The following is a 15376-nucleotide window of genomic DNA, read 5'->3' as shown; positions in this document are numbered from 1 at the left end:
GTTGCTCAGGTTAGTCTTGAACTCCTGAGCAATCTGCCTGTCTTGGCCTCCCAAAGTGCTGGGATTATAGGTGTGAGCCACCAGGCATGGTTTTGAATTTGACATATTTTGATATTTGGGTAGGGGAAGAAGATTACCCAATGGTTTGCACATTGGACCGCTCCAAACCTCATGCTAAAATTTGATCCCCAGTGTTGGAGGTGGGGCCTAATGGGAGGTGTTTGGGTCATGAAGGTGGATTCCTCATGAATGACTTGGTCCCACCCTGGCTTTAATGAGTGAATTCTCACAGTGTCAGTTCTTGGGAGTGATGGTTGTGAAAAAGAGCCTGGCACCTCACCCCTCTCTTTTGCGTTCTCTTTGCACACATCAGCTTTTCTTTGCCTTCCACCATCATTGTAGGTTTCCTGAGATCCTCACCAGAAGCAGATGCTGATATGCTTCTTGTATAGCCTGCAGAACCATGAGCCAAATAAACCTCTTTCCTTTGTAAATTACCCAGGCTCATGTATTTCTTTGTTGAAATATAAATGGACTAAAACATTTGATGTGGTTGAAGTGTAAGTTTTATGGAAGAGATTGCCAAGGATGTGTCCAAATGGGATGGTTGGTAACAGACTTTGAACGTTTTCCAAATGTATGCCAATACATCTAGACTTTACTTTTGAACTAGAGGAAGAACAGGTGCAGCCAAAATTAATTGGAAAAGTGATAGATTGCATTTTGGTTGAGAAGGATAATTCTGCTATTAAAAGAGTAGATCGCAATAGAGAGAGTCAAGAAGACACCAATTTCAGTGGTCATTGTGAAAGAGGACTTGGTTTCATGGAGCTGGGGGAAAGAGGTCAGAGAGCATGGGCAGGATTTTGTGGTCAACTTGACATCAGGGATGATGTACAAAGAAGAGGCAGAGAGGAACAATCTGGGAAGTGATGTCAGTTGAAATTTGGGAAGATCATTTTGATAGAATGGATCAAATGAAATCCAAATAAAGTAAAATTCTCAATTATGAGAATTCAATTAAATAATTTTGCTTTAAAGGAAACTAAGATTTTTAAATGCCAAAGATAAAAGGTGAAAGTCATTATAACTTTAGTCTTCCCTAAAAGTGGTTTAAGCAAGAAAAAAAAAAACAGTATATTTTTGAAACTAGTTAACAGGGTATTTGGCATAATTTAAATGATCTCTCCAGCAGATATTCCTATTGTGGTCCATAAACTTTCAGTTGTTTATTTATTTTTGGACCACACAGTAAAGGGTTGGACAGAGATAAAAATCAGGGAAAAGGAAAGTCCAGACACAGAAACCGCTGAGTGGGCAGAAGCACTGTCCGAGATCGGGGGGCACAATGATGGAAGTGCAGCTAAGGTTGTTTCCACGCTGTCCTAGATGTACAGAGCCAAGAGGGTGAGTCTCTCAAAGTCACAGTTGAGAAGGAGGTCACTTGAGTAACAGGAGAGAAATGTTGGCAAGATAACTGGGCCACGAATACAGTCCAAAGGGAGATCACGGAAGCCCATGAGGAAAGTCAGGAAGGAATTACTGCAACTCAGTAGCTGCTATCATAAAAACAACCCTGCTGGTACGTGGGAGCGGGTGTCTTCCTGTAAAATATACTCCACCTAATTATCCTACAGCAAGATACTGCATCAGTGCATTCACATTGCCTGGTAAGTCTGCCTTGCTGTGTCTTGCCTTGCCAAGGGTGTGATCCAAAACTGAGTGGGCTGATATGAATTGGGTGTTGCTTTCAATTCCCTACACAGTTTGCCTCCTGAAAATCTCCTTTGGTATTTGGACCACAGGAATGCGAAGGAGCCATTCATCCAGGTAAATTAGAGCTGGAGGTAGGGGCTGACCCTCTCCCAGGGCCTCAGGGGACTTCATCATGGGTCCTGGTCTGAGTGCGAAAGATAGCATCTAGCATCACAGATAACTTGGTTTTGATGCCTAGCCATATTTCTGATTTTCTTGTTTATTAAGAGTGAGAACTACATTTCCTACTAGGCTAGGTATTACTTCACAGTTCTTAAAATGTCTTAAACCTATTTGTGGTTCTTTGAATTCTTCCCAAGTTCTCCCCATGCGTCTCACGTTGTGGAGCTGGTCCTCTAGAGATGCTTTGTCTGTGATGCCAACCCAATTACAAAACACAAGCAAAAACAAACAGCTACACTAGACTTTCCAAACTCTAAAACATCAAATCTCCTCTTTGACCCTATCATGAAAGTGAGTTATTTAAATTAAGAGTAATTGATTTGCTGTTAAATACAGTATTTGCCAAATAATTTGACCCTATAATCCCAGTGTAGTTATAATTCTGTGTGGCTAACCCTGTGTTGCTCTGGAACTCTGTCCTTTGATTTTATGAATTCTAAGATGCTGATTTAATTTAATTTTTAAAAATATCTTCCAGTTTACTTGAGTCCCAGTAGGCTGATCCACAGAATCACATTCAAAGAATTCCAATGAGCTGTTGAGGAGGATTTTAAGCCCTCCACTAGCTTCCTGGCATCAGTTGGCTTTGAGAACCAACCTAAGTATTTCAGAGCTACTAGTGAAATGAATCTTTCTTACAGATTTTACAGAGGGTTACAGAAAGTTCAGTTTCTGACTCACCCTGGTTTTGAGAAACTGTTTCTTCGGGTCGTTCCCTAAGGTTGGAATCGCTCTCTCTCTCTGTTGGTTAGTGCCCTGTAAACACTGACAATTTTATTTCTCTTCAGTTCTTCGTTCTTGGTCTAGTGCTTCAGTTTCCAAGTCTACATGGCTATGCTACAGTGTAAGGTTATTTAGATGTACAATTTCATGATTTATTTCTTCTGGGATTATTTGCTTGACTTGTGATTAGCTTGTCTGATCACAGACAATAGTAACTTTTTAACCATTTTACATGATTTCCCTTTTCGTTAAATTCCTTGTTTCTATATTAGAAGCAGGAAAAAAGGGCCAACGTTTAGAATTTGAAAAGCAGTGTTTGAATGCACTTGTTACCTGTTAAACCAGTCATTTACTGCTGTATTACAAATGACCACAGCACATGGTAGACTTAAAGAACAATTATTTGCACATTTCTCAATTTTGTGGGTCAGAAACTGGCAACACTCTGCTGAGTGACTCTTCTGTTTTACGGGGATTCACAGTGTTCACTCAGAGACAGATAGCTGGTGGTCAGGCTGGTGTTGAGGACCAAGGATGGCATCACTTGCGTGTCTGGCCCTTGACAGGGATGCTGGAAGTCTGGGCTCACCTGGGAATGGAGATGGCAACACCTACATGTGACCTCTCCAGCATGGCAGTCTCAGAGTGGATATGGCAACAGCTACACGTGACTTCTCCAGCATGGCACTCTCAGAGTGGATATGGCAACAGCTACACCTGACCTCTCCAGCATGGCAGTCTCAGAGTGGATATGGCAACAGGTACACATGACCTCTCCAGCATGGCAGTCTCAGGTTACTGGCACTTCTTAAGTCTCAGCTGAGGACTCCAGTGCAAGTGTTGCAAGACAGCAGATGCAGCACTGCTTATGAGTATCCTGAAGTCCCAGAAAGCTTCTTCAAGTAGATTCCAGTGGAGAAGGGAGTCACCAAAGCTGGACAGAGTCATTTATCCATGGCAGGACTAGCAAAAAAATCTGCACCATCTCTCATTGCACACACGTGGGTAAGTTTTGGACTGGTATGATCTTTTCCATAATCTCATTTTCATGATTTCTTAATTGAGAATATAATAGTAAATACCAGTCTCACAGAATTGTTATGAGGAATGAAGAAACTTAATCAAATGACTTAATTATTATTTTCATTTCTTATTAATTTGTTCCTCTTGAAATTAATGTTATGTCTGGTCTCATTTTAAATTATTCATTGTTCTGAATTTGGATCCCATCCTCAAGTTTTCAATGCTTGACTCTTTATGAATTCTTGTATTATACCTCAAATTTAATAAAATCCTTTTAATCTTGTCTTCACCCTTGCATTGTCTATGCTGTCCCCTGGGTGGAAGTTTCCCATCATTCTAATTATTTTTATACACAAATTTGACTTCTCTCTCCAGCCCCTCTGAAAAACATGTCCTTTCTGTTACACAGGGAGTAGGCGAAGCCCTTTGGACTTCCTGTTTTTCCTAGATGAAACTCTCTTCTTTCAGATATCAGAATTTTCCTCTCTCTCTTTCATTCAGAACTCTGCTAAACAATCATCTTACCAGAAAGATTTTTCTTCATCACCCTGTGCTAAATAACATTGGTACCATGCTGGGCTGAGCTACTATTTTTCCTTGAATCCTGCTGTAGACTTTTCTTCAGACGCTTACCATCACCAGGCATAATGTGAATGTGTTTGTTCATTGCATGTCTTCTCCACGTGAATGGAAACTTCATGACAAGAATGTGTTCTAGGGCTGGGCGCGGCGGCTCACGTCTGGAATCTCAGCACATTGGGAGGCTGAGGCAGGCAGATCACGAGGTCAGGAGCTCAAGACCAGCCTGACCAATGTGATGAAACCCCATCTCTACTAAAAATACAAAAATTAGCCTGGCTTCTGTAGTCCCAGCTACTCGGAGGCTGAGGCAGGAGAATCGCTTGAACTCTGGAGGTGGAGGTTGCAGTGAGCCAAGATCACTCAAGAAAAAAAACAAAAGAATGTTTTCCTACACCTCTGAATCCCTAGTGTATAGGGGAGAGCCTGGAACAGAGTAGGGGTTCCATAAGCAAATAAAATAAACGACTGAAAAAGAGTTAAGGGACCAAGGTCAAACACAAAGAGCTAATTCAACTGCTAAACGATTATTCTATTTAGGCCAATTGGTAACCCATGACTGCTTGTAAAATTCAATTTCATTGAATGGGACATATTTCAAACATAAACATACGTTTTTTTATGAATATAACTGAACTGCAGATTGCAATCAAGATGTTCCCTCCCTTTCTCTCTCATTTAGATTTCTCATCTTATTAGTCATCACTGACCCTACTCTAGTGGTTAAATGCTTAGTTTGGGACATTATCTCAGCCATACCCTCAGAATGGTTGATTCAGTGGTTCGTTGCCCATGTGTGCTGTGATGTCAATAGGCTGTTGAATGCTGTGGGCAATCTCATATTTGACTAATGATGGTTCTTCAGAAAGCAACACCCTTCGGATTAGTTCAGCAGGGTTCAACTCTGCGGTGACTGCAGTTGGGCTGAGCAGGCTGCATGCCAGGCAGAGCTGTCAGTCTGCTCCAGCCAAGAGTGGAGTGGGCACTTCTTGGGATTTGGATAAGGAAACATTTGTCTGAGCAGTTCTACCACCTTAATATGGGTTTGATTCTTCTATTTGTATACAGAGTAAGCCAAATTAAAAAATGAAAAGAAAAGAGAACCAGTTCATTTAATCAAGATGTTAGTGGTTAGTCATCTTTTATAACAACCACATCGATAATTCACCTTTTTCATTTTCAAATTAGTTTTTGGTTGTTTTGTAGGCAGAGAGCCTTAGTCATAAATTAAAAGTAATGATAATTAGCCACATGTTCTTCATTATGTTGAGGGCTTTGAACATTTCTTCACATAGCTATTAGACATGTCAGCCACATGTAGGAAAAGGAAATATAGAATTTCAGAATTTTTTTTTTTGGAAAAATGAGCAACAGAATTTTAAGGCAGAAATGTGAAATGCGAGTGATGGCAAGTCTCAGTGAAGTGGCAAATAGCATGCTTTATGTGAATATCTGATATTTGTTTTCTTAGTGCTTTTGATCTCAGAACACCTAACAGGACTGGGGCAGAAGCTTTTTGCTGACTTGTTGCATCAGTGCTAAAGATGAAAGGAAACAGTCTTCATATTCGCCATGGTGTTGATTGCCCTATAAATAGGAAACTACCGAGTTAACCTTGCCTGTTGTCATATGGAGAGTTTTATTAAAAATAAACAGTGCGTGGCGGGTAGCAGAATGTGGGATTTCTGCTTAGATGCCCACAATTCTTTCATCAAAATGTGCAGGAGAACTTCAGAGCTATGAGTAAAAATATTGTTATGGAAACTGAGGCCTGTTATCATAGCTTCAGTGATTTGCAATGATTATTTAATGAATGAGTTTATGTTTGAAAATATCCCCTGTGATAATATGAATTTATCGCTCCCCCTATCCATCCGATTTCTTTTATTTTGACACGTATGGAAGATGCTGTTTTGTTTTGACACTCAGAGGAGATGCTCTTTTTATCAAAAATCACTGAACAGTAATGAGATTTTAGTGAACAATCTTACCAGACTTCCCGAACATAAAGAAATCTGATACTGAGGAGTGCACAGTGTTCTATAATAAGTAATCTTAGGTGTGTGCATGCTTTTCAGTGGCAGTATTCATTTTTCAAGAGTTTTGTATTTGATCTTACCAGGATTTGATGTAAGAAGACTTGGGTAGCTCTTGTGTAGACACAAAGAACAGAGAGGACATCCATAAAGCCATAGAGACAGGGTCCCAACCACAGTGTGAGGAGAAACTAATGACTGTGCCAGGCATAAAGCACCATCTCTTCAGCCTAAGAGCAGGGGGTTTACCAAGCTCACCAAAACAACTTACCATTTCTCTTTCTGCATGATCGGAACTCATCTTCCTCCTCAGAGGGCACAGGGATGTCCAGAACTCAGGCCTGCTTGCAAATGAGTGGCTCTGGGACTGTCTTTCCACATCTCCAGGAGCCTATTTTCTGGGAGCAAAATGAGAGCACTGTTCAGAAGTACTGGAAGGACCCTGCCAACATTGACTTTCTTGAGAGTCTCTGAAGTGAGTTCTTCTAATTTTTAGTGCCCTGACAATTTCATGCAAGTCAGTAACTTTTGCATACTTCAGTTTTCTCTTCTGTAAAATTGGGATAATGATAATATCTACCACCCTCACAGACACACCCAGGATCAATACTTTGCATCCTTCAATCCAATCAAGTTGATACTCAGTATTAACTATCACATGGTTCCTGAAAATTTTATTTTATTCTGATTTGGGAATAAAAAAGCTTTCTCTTTGACCTTGAAAGTTTTTCTCTTTTTGTTAAAATATATTAAAATATTTATATGGATTTCTAAAATATTGTGAGCCCCAGGAACTGTGGTTAATGTGCCTGATGATCTCTGTTGCTGTCAGGGTTGGTTTCTCGTTAGGGCACTTCTGGGCTTGTAGAAGGCCACTTTCTCACTGTGTCCCAGAATGGACCTTCCAAGATCTCTGGTCTCCTTTCCTCTTAAAAGGACACCAGTCCTATCAGATTAGAGTCCCTCTCTTATGACTTCATTTAGCCTTAATTATCGCCTTAAAGTCCCTATCCCCAATTGCCTTTGGGGCTAGGAAATCAACATATGAATCTTAGAGGGACACAATTAACTCAATAACAGTGACATTTAGAAAACTACAAAATAAAGGAAATGTCATAGTGTTTTCTTTACTTTCACATAGATATTACATCATATTAAAAGATAGATCATTTCTTCATTTTAATTGAAACCAGAATTGTATTGGAATAAGGGGTGACCAATATGGGTTTTTCAACATTTCCTCTTATATTAATGTATTAGCAGAAGACAAGAGTTCGATATTTCTTAATAATTTTCCTAGAAATTGACTAATATTTTTATTTTTACTTTCTCAGATATATTAGTTTTAATAAACTACTTTTGTTGTTATCTAATAATATTCAATTTAGACAATTTGGAGAACATGGATGCCTATAAACATGCATAAGAATAAAAATGTGTCCTGCTTTCAGCATCAGAGATAGTTTAGGGTTATTGCAATTGTTTCTGTGTTGGCAAATTGGAAGGAATATGGTTGATGAACTGAGGTAAGTATTCTAGGAAGAATATTTGCTGTTGGGTCAGGCATGCTGTCAGTTTGTATGTATGTAGAGTTTGATAGACCATTGAAACATTTAAAAGATGTTCAGAAGGTATTGAACTTTTGGATAGGCAGATCAAAATCCCACAAGGGAAGCCTGACCTGTGTACAGACATTTGTGAATTGTCTGCATATAGGTGGTCTTGAAGCCATGGATGAAATTGCTAACTAAAGCATACTCTTGTGAGAAAAGAAGAGGACAACTTACCCATCGGGCCACATTAACCACAGTTCCTGGGGCTCACAATATTTTAGAAATCCATGTAAATATTTTAATATATTTTAACAAAAAGAAAAAGAAAAACTTTCAGGGTCAAAGAGAAAGCTTTTTTATTCTCAAATCAAAATAAAATTAATTTTTCAGGAACCATGTGATAGTTAATACTGAGTGTCAACTTGATTGGATTGAAGGATGCAAAGTATTGATCCTGACTGTGTCTGTGAGGGTGTTGGCAAAGGAGATTGACATTTGAGTCAGTGGACTCAGAAAGGCAGACCCACCCTTAATCTGACTGGGCACCATCTAATCAGCTGCCAGCATGGCCAGGGTATTAAGCAGGCAGAAAAACTTGAAAAGGCTAGACTGGCCTAGCCTCCCGGCCTACATCTCTCTCATGCTGAAGTCTTCCTGCCCTCAAACATCGGACTCCAAGTTCATCATCTTTGGGACTTGGACTGGCTCTCCTTTCTCCTCAACTTGCAGATGGCCTATTATGGGACCTTGGGATCATGTGAGTTCATACTTAAATACTTAATAAATTCCCCTATATGTATATATATATATCTACCATATTAGTTCTGTCCCTCTAGAGAACTCTAATACAGACAATAAAAATCTATTAAATTTTTGTCTGAAACAGAAAAAATAAAACATTTAACCATTAAAAATGTTCAATGTTGATATCAATACGATGCCAGAGCCCAGTGAAAACAAAAGTACTTAGTTCCCACAAAAGTTATAATGAAACCCTGATTTGACGTAGTTTGGAAATAGCAAACTTTAAAAGGTTTGAGAAAAATAAATACCTACACAAGTGTTTGAAAATATCCCAGGTGTCTAACAACTCACTTTCTCTATGTCTTTCCCATACCCCAAATATCAACCATGACATTTTTCCGCTGATTTTTCAGATCTCAGAAGGTGACATGAAGGAGATCCCTCTGCTGTGAGATTGCTATTTTCCTATTGTACCCCAATTACATTTATAAACTTCCTTCTTTCATGTCAGCCTAAGTGGTTTTTGAATTTATTAACTTTAATGTTTAATAAACCAGTTTCTATAGCAACAATCATATGACAGATGTTTTGTTAAAGTCTCTTTAAAGCACACACCTCTGTCAATATGTTATTTTGAACATTTCAAAGGATAAACTCTTGAAAAAGGCTGCACATATCTCAAGTTTCAAGCTCACAATTTGCATTAATAATTATACCCTCTCTTAATAAAAAAATTGTTTAATAGAAGGCTGATGAGCTAATTTTAAGAATAATACAGTAAAAGGTCAAAATAAAACTTACCACTCTTGAGAAGAAAGTGTAAGGTCAAGAAATAAAAAAAATTACAGCATGGACTATGCACTTTCCTCAATGTTAATTACTTTAATAAATGTGTGACGAATGATTACCAACATTTTAAAATCTATGTGCATTTTTCTCCAATGAGTGGCACTGGTTTTCGTTGCACTTTTAGAGTGCTAAGTCCTGGCATATGTAGGTCACTGACCGGGAAATTACCATCTCAATTCACTTTCTTTCTTCATTGCTATTTCTTATCTGATCTTGAAGTTAAGGCATTGAAACTATTTCAAAACCCTCATTATTTTTTCCCAAATTAAAATGGTAATATTTAATAGCTGCATATTTTGATGACTAATTCCATGCTTTTGGCGCTGGTTTCCTTTTTTTTATGTGTTTGTTGTTGTTGTTGTTGTTGTTGTTATCAAGGGTTTTTTTATTGTTTTTCTGTTAAAGAACGTAGCAAAAAATGAAGTATACTAAAAGCTACTTCACCTAGAGAAACATAATTTGTTAGACTTTTTAAAATATCATTTTCATCTGCTTCTTTGGGAAAAATCAGAAGTAGGCACTCAGGGATGGCAAGGTTTACGCTGAACTCTAAGTAATGCATGTTGTCACTTGCAGCCAGTCACTGAACTTTCTCTGCCGTAGCTTCCTCATTTTTAAAGTGGACCAAGACTCCACTTTTATATCACCAGGTCCAAGTTTAGACATGTGACCCTAAGTTGCTCTATTAGGGATCTCTAGGCCTTCCCTATGTGAGACACAAGGTGGGTATGGACTGCAGTCAAAGGCAAGTGAGGTTTTTTTGTTTTTTTGTTTGTTTGTTCATTTTTTGAGACAGAGTCTCACTCTGTCGCCAAAGCTGGAGTACAGTGGCATGATCTCAGCTCACTGCAAACTTCACCTCTGGGTTCAAGTGATTCTCCTGCCTCAGCTTCCTGAGTAGCTGGGATTATAGGTGCACGACATCATGCACTGCTAATTTTTGTATTTTTAGTAGAGACGGGGTTTCACCGTGTTGGTCAGGATGGTCTTGAACTCCTGATCTTGCGATCCGCCCACCTTGGCCTCCCAAAGTGCTGGGATTACAGGTGTGAGCCACCGCGCCCAGCCGCAAGTGAGTTTTTAATGAATGCATGTGCTTGAGGACAAGAGGAGCCTGACGTTTCTAGTGGGGGCTATGCACAGTTCTGTAGGTTAAAGGTTGTTCTTCCTCTTTCTCTGTGCTGGGGAGCTAGGGCAAGGCATGTCTTATGTCTCCCAAGAGTCAAAACCTTTGGCTCCTTCTAAAAACCAGCCTGGCTCATGCTAACACTGGATGAATACATTTCCGCAACAGAAACTCAAAATCCATCTGTTTAAGGATGCATGACAAATTTCATTTAGAGCAACAGTATGAGAGTCTTATTCAAATGTGAAGCAAGAGTGAGCACAAGGCTTTTATTTGTTCTTTAAGAAAAAAAAATTATTTCTTAGTGAGTTTAAATCATCAACCATGCTTCAGGAAGAAAAATGTAGCCTGGCCTCCTTTCCATCTCTTTGTGATTGTGGAAAAGTGGACCTTTAAGATTTCAATGAAAGATTACAGACCTGCTCATTAATTTTACATCCCAAACCTTTGAGTGTTGATAAAATGAACAAAAGAATTTAAAATAAAAGTGGAAAAAAATGGATCCCTTGTCATCTGTGAGGGCCCTCAGGCTATATACAAACACAATACACAAAACCTGCATTATTTACCTGGGACAATGTTATGGTCTATTAAGTCGGTCCTTTCAGTGAGTTAATGGATTGTTTTCCTGCCAATATTTGTAGTACAGTAAAAAATAAAATGGGGAAAATATTTTTATCTGGCTTTTAAATGTTATGTTTTATGGTTGGGTTAATGCATTGGCTGATCAACTGTTATATGGTGCATGAATATTGACTGGATTCTCCGTTAGGGCTGATGGGGCATCACCGACCAGCTACGTGATCTATGTTCTCCCACTGGCTCTTGCTTAGCATGAGAGATACATTTGCAGGATGGGGAGCAGGAATGAGAGCTATCAATTGTAGTAACAGAATATAGTAGAGCTGATTGACCTTTTTCAAAATTAAGAAATCTGTTGCCATGTCTTGCATTACACTCTTTTATTTTATATTCTTACTCTAAATTCCTTCATGAAATGCACAAACTCCACCCTATATATACATATATGTATTTGCATTTCCTAGCTTTTAAAAATAGTTTAAAGTATACCTTCTCCAAAGGGGAAATACTCTGAAATATTTTTGGAAGAAATATTGTATTAGTTTGGATCCATAATAAATCATTATATTGTTTTAAAAGCTGGTGCAAAGTAACATTTTCTTATATTGTAGAACTCTAAGCCCTTTGGCTTAGAAAATGAGAGAAATATTCTTCTGCTTTTCATCACTTATAGGGATATTCTTGGTATTATTATATAAATTTTATTTTCATTAAATATACCATAAAATTCCAAATGTGTGTTTCGAATTACTGGCAGAAAAGTGTTGGTAATTTTTTCCAGTGTGACTTAACTGTCATTGTAATTAAGTAATTGTCTCCCCAAAAATGTTTGTTTAGGCAATAAATTTCTGCATATTTGAAAACCTAATAAAAAGTTTTATTAAAGCTGTTCACTCAAAAATAGACAACTGTGCCCTGCTGAGCAGTAGTTTAAAATCAAATCAATGAATTTGCTATTATGTAGACAAGAAAGTGACCTATCATTGACATTAGTAATATTTCCACCAAGTTGAATGTGATGAGGGAGCTGTTAGTTGTTACCCTGGAAACTATTCAAAAGGTCTAGAGTTGCTGAAAAACAGAAGACCGGGCTCACCCCTGGGATTCCGCTGTCTTTCAGACCTTCTATGATCCAAATTTTGGGAATGTATTCTGTATGTCTGAACTTGCTTTACTGCCATTTTAGACTGATTGTAGCTAATTTTAAGTTTATGGTGCCACCTCTCTTTTTCCCCATATTTCTAAACTTTCTGGAAGACGTTCTGAAATCATTCAAGTTTATTCTCATTTTTTATATCTCAGGACTAGTCACTCAATCTTTAAATAACCACTTTTGATCAAGAGATTACTGTACCCTTCTGATACAACTTAAGATCATAAAAAAAAGTTGATCCAATTCAATGGCTTTTTCTTATATTATAATTCATTCCCTGGCTGAATGATTCCAACTTTTTCTTTTTTTGAAACATATGTTAGGTTTTCCTGGTTCTCAATCAATCTGCGTGAGCACTCATTCTTTCTTTATTCTGGTTCCTACTACATCTTTTATCAGTGTCTCTTTTTGCATTAATTGATCAGTATCTCTTTTTTTTAGATGCAGAAAAAATAGACTGTGCTTGTAAATGTTTAACTATTAGCCAGCTATTTAATTTCCTAACATTATCTGATATGCTTGTTATTAAATCCAACTCATTTTCTATGCCTTTTATTTGCTTTATACACTACTAAGGACAGAAGAGCAATGGAGTCAATCTAAAACCACAGAACCAGAATCCCTTACTCCCACAGAGAGACTGCCTGTGGGCTTTAGGCACCAGTTTACTTGTCTCTAGAGCTCAAGTTCACAAGCACCAATGGCCCCATGGGTAGAATATGAACCTCTGTTCTATACAGCTTGTTGATGAATGCATTGCTTCTGCCTTAGTTATGTCGGAGCACATTAAATGTCAACTAACAGTGCGGCACAGGGACACTACATGCGATCTGCTCACCTGAGTCATGCTGCTTTCAGAAGAGAAGGCACTGGTTTAAATCTGCGTGGCAAACCTGCCCGAGCTAGAATTTGATGAGAACCCTCAGGTTAATAGCTTTGCTCTTTGAGAGAGCTCTAAGCTCTTTTCATTCCAGGCCAATTTTACATTTACATACTACCTGTCTCTAAAGCCCCAAGGTCCTTTGCCAACAAGAAGCAGATATTTACTCACTAAAGTTAATGTATCTCCCCAGCGCTTTCTAGCCTTTGGACACAGTTTTTAGGCAACAAGGAAAATAATACATATGTATAAATGGCCATTTGTGTTCCTGAAATAGCAAGGGGCTATAATCCAAAGCCTAGAATTCTTTTTCGTTTTTTGTTGTTGTTGTTTGTTTTGTTTCGTTTTGAATCAGTCTCACTTTGTGGCCCAGACTGGAGTGCAATAGTGCAATCTAGGCTCACTGCAAACTCAGCCTCCCCGGTTTAAGTGATTCTCCTGCCTCAGCCTCCTGGGAACCTGCGATTACAGGCGCCAGTCACCATGCCCGGCTAGTTTTTGTATTTTTAGTAGGGATGGGGTTTCACCCTGTTGGCCAAGTTGGTCTCGAACTCCTGACCTCAGGTGATCCACCGTGTTGGCCTCCCAAAGTGCTGGGATTACAGGTGTGAGCCACCACGCCCGGCCCTAGAATTCTTTTTCTTAAAGGCAATTATAATGGTAATTCTGTTTAAAATCTCACTATAAATCTATTTCATTTATTACTGCATGATTTTAATCTATTATTATTCCACTTAAAAGAAAAACAAATCAGAGAAATCAGCAAAGGGGCAATAACAAATGTGGGTTAGGGTACACAGCCCACTTTGGGACCATATTCAATGAAGAATAAGATGAGGGCAAGAGAATGTGATTTCTTTTATTATTATTATTATTATAATACTTTAATTTCTGGGATACGTGTGCAAAATGTGCATGCTTGTTACATAGCTATACACGTGCCGTGGTGGTTTGCTGCACCCATCATCCTGTCATCTACGTTAGGTATTTCTCCTAATGCTATCCGTGCCCTAGTCCCCCACACCCCGACAGGCCCCGGCGTGTGATGTTCCCCTCCCTGTGTCCTTGTGTTCTCACTGTTCAACTCCCACCTGTGAGTGAGAACATGCGGTGTTTGGTTTTCTGTTCCTGTGTTAGTTTGCTGAGAATTATGGTTTCCAACCTGGATGAAGCTCGGTTTCTTAAGACCAATAGTAATTACGGAGTGTGCAGTCCATGAGTGAGTCAGGATGTTTTCTGTGACATGTGAGAGAAAGCCCAACTCAATCTTCCTTAAGCATAAAATGATGCTTTATTGGCATGTATGAGTAACAGTTCAGGAGTAGATCCTTAAATAAGAGTGGCTTATTTAAGGCCTCAAAGGTCATAACCAGAGTCTAATTATCTCATATTATATGTATTGATTAAGCTTCATCTATGTAAGCTCTATACTTAAGCTCCACTTCCTACTCAGAAAGAGGGTGACACTTCCTAGTGGACATATCTGAAACCCCAGAATGGGGTCACAAAAGCCCTGAGTTAGCCTAACTTGTGAAGGAGCCCACCTTAGAAACAATCATGATGCCCAAAGACTTGGAAAGTGCTGATTTTGAAACTCCATCATCGAAGCAGTGAAAAGGAGGCCCGGCATGACTGGCCCCATTTTGCTGCTAAGCCCACCTTTAGGTTAACGGCTTTTGCTTATTTCTGCATGTAGGCCAAGCTGACTATGGGTGGAATTTAGTTTATAGTTTCACTTTAAAGCAAGGTTTGTAATAATTCCTTCCCAAAACTAACCATGGAGGAAACAAGAAGGGTGTACACATAAGTAAGAACGTTAGGTTAAAGATTGTAAGAGCACTGTGACCTGACCAAGGACGAAGAACTTCACAGTCCACTCCATTGGACCCTCATTGCTGCCCAGATATATGTGGTCATTGGTTGCCTCGTGATTTCAACTGCTTCCCTCTTTCCTCTTCCCCAAACTTAAGGGGTGCCTAAAATTCTATTAGGATGGTTCTTTAGGACACTAATCTGCCATCTTCTCAGTTTGCTTGTCCTCCAAAATAAAGTCAGCTTCCTTGCTGCAACATCTTGTCTCTTGACTTATTTGCTATTGTGTGGCAAGCAGTACAAGCTTTGAACTCAGCTACATGTCTCCAAGTCTATGAAAATGATGTCCTCTTAGAGTCCTTCTGTTCACACCTGTCT

General features: G+C 38.9%; 1 long non-coding RNA gene across 1 annotated transcript in view; it reads left to right on the top strand.

Annotated features, from left to right (window-relative positions):
* The window catches only part of LOC129049597 (uncharacterized), a 175010-nt gene that overhangs the window by 81480 nt on the left and 78154 nt on the right, over positions 1–15376 (top strand). The gene's annotated exons all lie outside the window — the stretch shown is intronic.

This window comes from Pongo abelii, chromosome 14 (assembly GCF_028885655.2).
Source record: "Pongo abelii isolate AG06213 chromosome 14, NHGRI_mPonAbe1-v2.0_pri, whole genome shotgun sequence".
NCBI classification, from domain to species: domain Eukaryota; kingdom Metazoa; phylum Chordata; class Mammalia; order Primates; family Hominidae; genus Pongo; species Pongo abelii.
The sequence above is the reverse complement of the archived record's forward strand: the minus strand, read 5'-3'. Positions and strand labels throughout refer to the sequence as shown.